A 7809-nucleotide genomic window follows, 5' to 3' on the forward strand; every position below is an offset into this window, starting at 1 on the left:
TGGCGCCAAACTGTTATCGCATCGTGAAATTTTTTGTGGCGCCAAGCTATTACAATAATATAAAGTTCTCCGTTGCAACATCCTAGTGCAACAAAACAGATAGGCGTAGCGAATGAGATATAACGCAACACTATATTTTTAGTGGTGCTAGCATGTGGCAACCGAAAGTGGGTTGTGGTAATAGTCTATTGCAACCGTAAAAAAAATACAGGCTTTCGATTACAATATTCAAAACCATATGTATAATATGCAGATTCATAAAATTCATAATTCTCATAACAAATATCCATCAAATGAAACTCAAATGTAATTTAGCCATCCTAATTAACTTCGAAGACTAAACTGCCCGTGATCTAGAGTCCAATCCAGCTAGTTCTTTGGATCCTACAATCAAGAAATAAAAAAAGTTCTAATTAATTAGTCGAACATAACATACGTCATACAATTATTCCAGCCCCATTGTTAAAAACTATCGCCAGACTAACTGGACTAATACTGTGTCAGCAAGCATGTAACTAAGGGATCAGAACAACAATACAAGTGTAAATGTCTAAAGCATAACCACAAGTACATCTACTAAAAGCTTCTTTTTTGAGAAAAAACATTGGTTTAACTTAACGGTGTCGGGCTGAATCACCCAAAGCACAGGCAGCCACAAGGGATGGTACATTGGCCTCCCATTCCAAATAGTGGTTAGGTTCTAACATCCTACCAAGACTAGCAAGCTCATGAGAGTTTGGCGAGCGACGACATACATTTATTTCATAATAAGAAAACCATAATTTGAGTGGGTACTTGGTATCCTCAATAACAGCAGCATGGGCTGACAAGTCAACCTTATTGATATTAAGTGCTTCCATCAGGAGTTGCGAGTCCGTTTAAAAAATGACTCTCACGACCCCCATATCAGCGGCAAGAGATACTGCATGGGACATTGCAGTGGACTCATCAGCGAAGGCATTACGCGCATGCTCATGACATCCTGCTCATGCATACAGAATGGTGCCATTGTCCGATCGTACATCTACTAAAAGCTTCGGCTATTGATTTAAGTTAAGACTAGATGTATAGTTTCAGTTAAGTTCATGTCCCTAGCTAGCACATATTCCTTTTTCGTTTAAGTTGTGACTCGATGCAGCAACACATGGTAAAAGAGAAGAAGCAGCTAGCTAACTATGAAGACCAATGATGTATAAAATGCAGGTAAACATGAAGAGAAAGCAAAGGTTGTTACTTACCATTGCTTTAAACATTCGAGAATGCCTTGCTGCAGCTCGTATGAGCGCATTTGAAGAAATAGCAGTTGGCCTTGAACCTGGAGTCTTATTAGGACTAGATCTCTGTAAAAGAATATTTTGCAAGTTTGGATTACTATTTTCTTTCTCAACCCTCTTCGTAGGCACCTGCAAATAGAAGTGCACTTTTAGCAATGCAAGTAAGCAACATAAATCTTACAAGGTCGGAAGCATATGTCTGTAATCACCTGTTGGGTTCCCATCTGTTGGCTCGATTCTACAAACTTTGCCATCATGTTTCTTTCAAATTCCAGTCTTGATGTTCGCTCCTCTTGCAACAATCTTTCCCTTTCAGCACACTCTTCTTTTAACCTCTCCTCAAGTTGTTCTCTCTCAGCACGCTCCAAGTTAATCCTCTCTTGTGTGTTTGCATGTTCATCTTGTAGTTGATCTTTTAATTCGTTGACCTGCTGGTTGAGCTGAGAGTTTCGCTCCTGGGTGGCTGCTGTAGCACGAGCTTGCTCTTCGATCTGGATACGAAACCTTTCAGAACCAGTTGAAGTTTTGGCCATGTATCCGTACCCACGAGGCTGCGATGACTTGCATTCCAGAGTGTCTTTGTAAGCGGTCTGGAAAATATTGTTTTTCTGCTCACTTGAAAGTGGACCTTCAGTTTCAGTTTCTTTGATTTTAACCTCTTGAAGTGCTTTGTCCTAAAAATGGAAGGAACAATTATAGGTGCAACATCAATATTGACACTATAAAAGATGAAACAAGAATAACACGGGCCAATGCATGAATAATCGCATCTGATGATGAAACATGCCGAATGCACATCGTTGACTAACTATAGAATAACCAAAAGTCAGTGTACTCACGTAAACTTTCTAGGAATCTATGTTAGACCATGTTCCATCGTTCGTGTGGGTGAGTTCCCACAGAGCAATACAATCTGGCTCTTCTCCAGTTTCCAAGTTTCTCTGCAAGTAATATACCAATGAGATGCTTGAAACATGACACCATATTTAGCAGCGAGGCATACATATTTAGTTGGACTCATACCTTTTCAAAACTAACTTGCGAGTAAGATTTTGATCCAATTATGTGTTTTGTCTTCTGTTTCTTACGGTTATCGGTGTTCTTTTGGCTGCGATCCTATCAATTCATTGAAACCAAATATAACCAGTGAGACTAGCCATTTCATCTTCACACATAATAGAAAAACTGTGATCTTAGAGATAACCTGAAATTTTGAATCAGTGCCAAAGTACTCAATCATCCATTCCCACTCTTCTGGTTGCAAATCTTCCGGCAGATTAGCCAATCTAGCTGCATCTGTTTTGTATGCCTTGTAAGTGGAGCTTAGAGTTGATCGCCAGCCTCTATATCGCTCTTTCGCAATTTTGAGAACTTTTTCTTCTGTTTCTGGTGTATCTTCCAAGTCCCATCTGTCCCCTAAAGCATACAACAAATAAGTATACATAAGCAGTGCATTATCGATGGTAAAATAAGATAACACATGTGAAAAAGATTGTACGCACTATCATGTCTGCAGCAATGAGTCGATGAATGGTAGGGTGAATGTCCGACCACGTCCTCACTCCAATGAGTGGTAACTTTCTTTTCATTATGACTACCACGTCATCCTTGAACGAACGATAGTTCATTCCTACTGTACCACCCAATTTTCCAGAGCATGTAATATTTAGCTTTGCAGATCCATTGGCAAAATGCTTCTTAGATGCTTTAAAACCTTTTAGAACACCTCGCCCTTTCTTCTTCTGTCCACCAGCTTCTACAGCCCAAATCATACAAGAAAAAATGTATTACTCGGTATTAGATTGTAAGAAATGATGACACAAATGTAAACGAAAGCAAGTACCATCCTGTAGTAGCGCACGGTTGCGGCGAGCATGAGATGGCCATTCAGCAAGGGAACACATGTCATTAGCAGACACTGGAGTGTCAGATTGTTCTGGAGTTCCTGTAAAAGATTTAGTAGTCTTGAAGGTTTAGCTATTTAACCCACACCAAGATTTTATGCATTATACCAGATCTGGGTTGTCCACGTTGGTTTTTGTATGCCGTTATACTTTCCATCCTTGTTAAGAGAACAGAGCCTTTCTTTACTGCACACAAAGACAATCATGGGACTTAGCATTAACAAAGCATTGATGTTCTGCACAATTCAGATAGGTGACTATGAAGTAAGGATGTTGTGTACCAGGAGCATCCTCCGTAAAATTCATCATTGTGCCCTTGCGTAGGTAAACCAGACATAAAATTTTGAGTCAATGTAAGAAGAAACACAATACATTAAGCAGGCATAAAATCAAATCAGTTTAACTCATATTAAAATTTGAGGCAGCTCAAACTGAATGAAGCTCAAGGTCAAGCTGTAGAACATGACTCATGCTCAGCTTGTAACGATGTCGAGTCGATCTCGAGCTAAATGAGACGGCAAAAAGTATAAATCTATGTTGATTATTCCAACTAGATAAGGCGCAACACGTTATAAGAAAGCAATAAAACCAAAATATCTATTAAAAACTCAGATTATAGTGGTCTGAATAACATGCAGAGGATGCACTAAACCTGAACCCTAGGTTCTCTTGACGTACATTATTCAGAAGTATTAAGCATATGTGAATGAACATGAAAGGCGATGTATCAGTGATAGGTTGTTCATCAAAATACTACTCTGAATCAATAGGAAAAAACATTTCCAATGTGACTTGTGTAAGACCAAATATCTATTAAAAATCATCTTATAGTAATCTGAATCAAATGCAATGCGGAGGATGACTAAACCTGAATCCTCTGCTCTGTTGACGCACATATATCATCTAATATCTACATAGTGGTGCTCAAACAGCCAGTGGCATACCGTGACAAGCTATATGGGGGGGGGGCAACTTTTAAACTGGCAGAAAAATATGCATAAAAACTTATACGAATGTCATGAATTCACAAGGTAATCGAACATATGGCAGTCGTCTCATCGCCAGTCGTCGATTTGTCATCTTAACAACACAAGCTTTGTACATACAGAGTACGTCTATACCTTTCAGTTAATGGATCTAATGCTCAAAAAACAATGTAGATAATAATTAAATTGGCAAGAGATGATCCACGGATGGGCTGCACCAAAACGCTTAGTAATTAGTAACAAAATACAGTTTTGGAGGGGGGTCACGACCCCCTTTGGCCTCCACGAGTAAACAGAGCGAACCAGGAGCAGAGATGCGGGAGAGGCCTGCAAGCACGCTGGGGTCGGGTGAGGCAGCAACCAGCGCCTGGCCACCACGTCACAACGCCGGCGTGCACAGCCGAGACGGCTGCGGCCATGAACCGGGCCGGGAGGCCGCGTCGAGCCCCAGTTCTAGACCGAGGCGAGCTCCATGGCGGCCAGCCTCCAGGCCAAGGTGAGGCGCTCCGCCGACCCTCCGGGCCGTGAGCGCCTCCGTCGAGGCGGCCAAATCGAGGCGCGATGGGAAAATGCCACCGGCGACGGCCATGTCCCCTGCCCGGACTTCTTTTCTACGACCAAGCGGCGAGCGAGGAGAGAAGGGGCAGCCGCTCTGAATGGATCGGGATCGAGAGAGCCGCGCATCGAGGAGGAGCTCGCGGGGGAGGGGGGTTTGATCCCGGACGGAGGCGGGCGCAGAGGAGAGGGAGGAGGGGGAGATCGAGGGGGACTGGATTTTTCAGCGAGGGAGGAGATCGGGAGGACTAACTTGACGCCGTGCAGCTGCTGTGGTTCGCTCTGTTGACGCCGTCATGACCCCGGCAGCACAGATGAACAGAGACGAGAGCCCAGATCCAATCGCCCGTGAAGACGCCGTGATTTGGTCTACAATTATATATTCATGGGTTGTTATGAAGGTATTTAGCGGGAAGCTAATTTTTTGATGGAAACAAAGACGCTAATTTGGGACTTTTAGCGGGAGGTTAAAAAATATTGGCGCAAACAACAGTACACCTAAATTAGGTGGTGGGAAAGTAATTCTTTTTGTTTTAAAAAAATAATTATTTTTGGAGGAAATTTTCCAGATTGTAAATATATTTCGAGATGGAGGGAATACTAATATTTATTAGTAAAAAGTTATATCATGGTGAAAAAAACACCAAATCCGAGAATTGTGAAGGGGCGATTCGGCGCCCGCCCCTGTAACGTTCTCGTCTTTGATATTTATATAGTTGTCGTCATTTGAGAAAGTCAATTAACGAAAGAAAAAGAGTTTTCCTGTTTATATTGTAAAACAACCATCACATACATCGAAGCAACCGATACAAATGGATGCCACACACACCCAAAGCAAGATACGCGAATGCCGGGCACCGACAAACAACCTCAACGACTACCAAGCACCTATAAGATGTGCAAAAAAGGGATTTGCTTAGAGCCGACGGAGACCACCAGCACGAGGAGCGATCATCTGGGAAGGTGTGCAACGGACATGCCGGACCGAGGTCTCCAAGACGATGCCTCCAGGAAGGACACGACCACGAACGTCGCTACCGTCCGATCCGAAGATCAAGTTTTCACCCGAAGTAAGATAGAAGGAGTGGGAGGAACACGACGTCCACGGATGCCTTCACTATCAACCAGTGGACGGACTAGGTAGGTGATGTACCACGCTGCTTCAACCCCTCTACCGCAACCCCGGTCCGCCAACCACCCGCAGCCAATTAGGAAGGTGTTGTTTCATCAATCTACACTTAGGTTGGATATGTCAAAAATTTGTGCCTTGGTGAACTGTTGGTCAAAGCAGCAGAAATTTGGCCAGCTCTGAACTACATGTCACAGAGACATCACGCGCCCCTCACTTTAAAACTATTAGGTTATACTCTTGTCTCAAAACATAAGTACTGAGGGGATGGGTTGATGAGACAGTCGATCTATGTTAGTCTCGATCTTTAGATGGGATGATCTCATCATCTTTCATTTTACCAGACAATCCGTCGAGGGTTTGTCCACGCCAGAGTTGGTCCAACATAATTATGCCGCTTTTGTTCAAACGATAAGCATAGAGATTCAACTATGTAAATAAAACAACCCTGCATCGCGATGCCTTTGCCTGTCGGATCCGTCCTACATCGGATCCACACGCAAGGGGGCGAACGAGCCCTGCCGCCGCCGCCGCTGGCCGGGCTTCACCTAGTCACACCCTCTAGCGGCGGTAGGGAAGGGGAGGAGCGGGAGGCGGCTAGCGATCTCTCCCGTCACATGCGAGGGCGACTCGGGAGGGTCCTCCACGCCACAGTAGGTCCAACATAATCATGTTGCTCTTGTTTTAACGAAAATAATAGAGATTCAACTATGCCAATTATCAACCAAACAAATTTAATTTTGAGATTTACTTATTGGCATATCACACATTTGTTTAAAAAAATGTATTCAGATGAGGCCAACACCTTGTCTCTTCTTTATGTATTCACTAGCAAACATGCCCGTGCGTTGCAACGGAAGGAAACAAATCATCCCTGGTGCACACACCGACGACATAAACAAATCTCTTAAAATATTTCACGGTACCTAGTTTCTGCTATCTCTTTATGCCTCTATTGTCGTTACTCCTCAGTGATGCCCAATAATTATTGCATTAGGATGAAAATAGCAAAATACATGTTAGTCCTCAACCTCTTCCAGACGCCCGTCCTCATATAGCCACCCCTCTAGTCCCTCGTGACAAACCTAGCCACCTTGGGCTTCTAGCTTCTTCTCAGGCAAGGAGAAGGGCAAGGCCCCCGCCGCCGCTTCGCGCGCGCTCCCCCCACCTTGGCCGGTGTCTTCCCACCCGCCTGGGCAGCAGATAAGTGTCCCAGTGCACCAGGCGAGGTGGCACTGGGAGCATCGCATCCCTCCATGAAAGCGAGGAGGAAGAGCAGCGCAAGGCGGAGGAAGAGGAGGAGGCGTACCAGGCGCGCCTGTCGGAGGACGGAGAGCTCGGGAATGGAGCGCACGGTCTTGGAAGCTTTCGACGGAGCCATGACCGAAGTCGACCCGGTCGTCGAGGGTGACCCGATGATCGGAGGCGACGTTAGTGATCACATGGATGGTGTAGGACGTTGATACGTGTCGATTGTTGGCCGACATATGCTACCTACACTACTTAAGTAGGCAAAATTATGCAACCAAATTACTATATAATATCAGTTTAATTTAAAGAAATGCAAAAATAATGAGATAATTTGGATTTGTGGTTTAAAAGTTGCAGATAATCAAAGTTTGGTCAATAGAATTACTATCTTCTTTCAAACAGAAAAAGAAGGCCATGTCAATGACATATTTCAGTAATTTTATTTTTTGCATGAACATATTTCAGTAATATACGCTATCCGACCTTAAAAAAAATATACGGCAGAAGAGGTCACGCACTCCACCAGACAGCGTGTCTGGTCACCCGGGCGATCGAAGCACGCAGGTGGCGCGACCCACCAGACAGGTCGTCTGATCCCACGCGCGACTGAACCACAAACCAGAGGAGGGGATCGAAGGAAAGAAAATAAAAGGGGGCGACTTCCTTTCTCTCGCCCCTAAAAAAAAGATCGAAGCCAGAACAGAGAGACA

General features: G+C 44.0%; 1 non-coding gene across 1 annotated transcript; it reads right to left on the bottom strand.

The window, feature by feature from the left end:
• Positions 1–218: 218 nt before the first annotated feature.
• Positions 219–4980, bottom strand: LOC109752727 (uncharacterized). The gene is made up of 10 exons (XR_012189338.1): positions 3460–4980; positions 3287–3364; positions 3118–3219; positions 2773–3030; positions 2479–2690; positions 2298–2390; positions 2114–2215; positions 1484–1948; positions 1239–1403; positions 219–384 (listed from the first exon to the last, which is right to left on the bottom strand). It is a non-coding gene; the product is annotated as an uncharacterized protein (transcript).
• Between the last annotated feature and the right edge of the window lie 2829 nt (positions 4981–7809).

The sequence above is a fragment of the Aegilops tauschii genome, chromosome 7, assembly GCF_002575655.3.
Source record: "Aegilops tauschii subsp. strangulata cultivar AL8/78 chromosome 7, Aet v6.0, whole genome shotgun sequence".
Lineage (NCBI taxonomy): Eukaryota > Viridiplantae > Streptophyta > Magnoliopsida > Poales > Poaceae > Aegilops > Aegilops tauschii.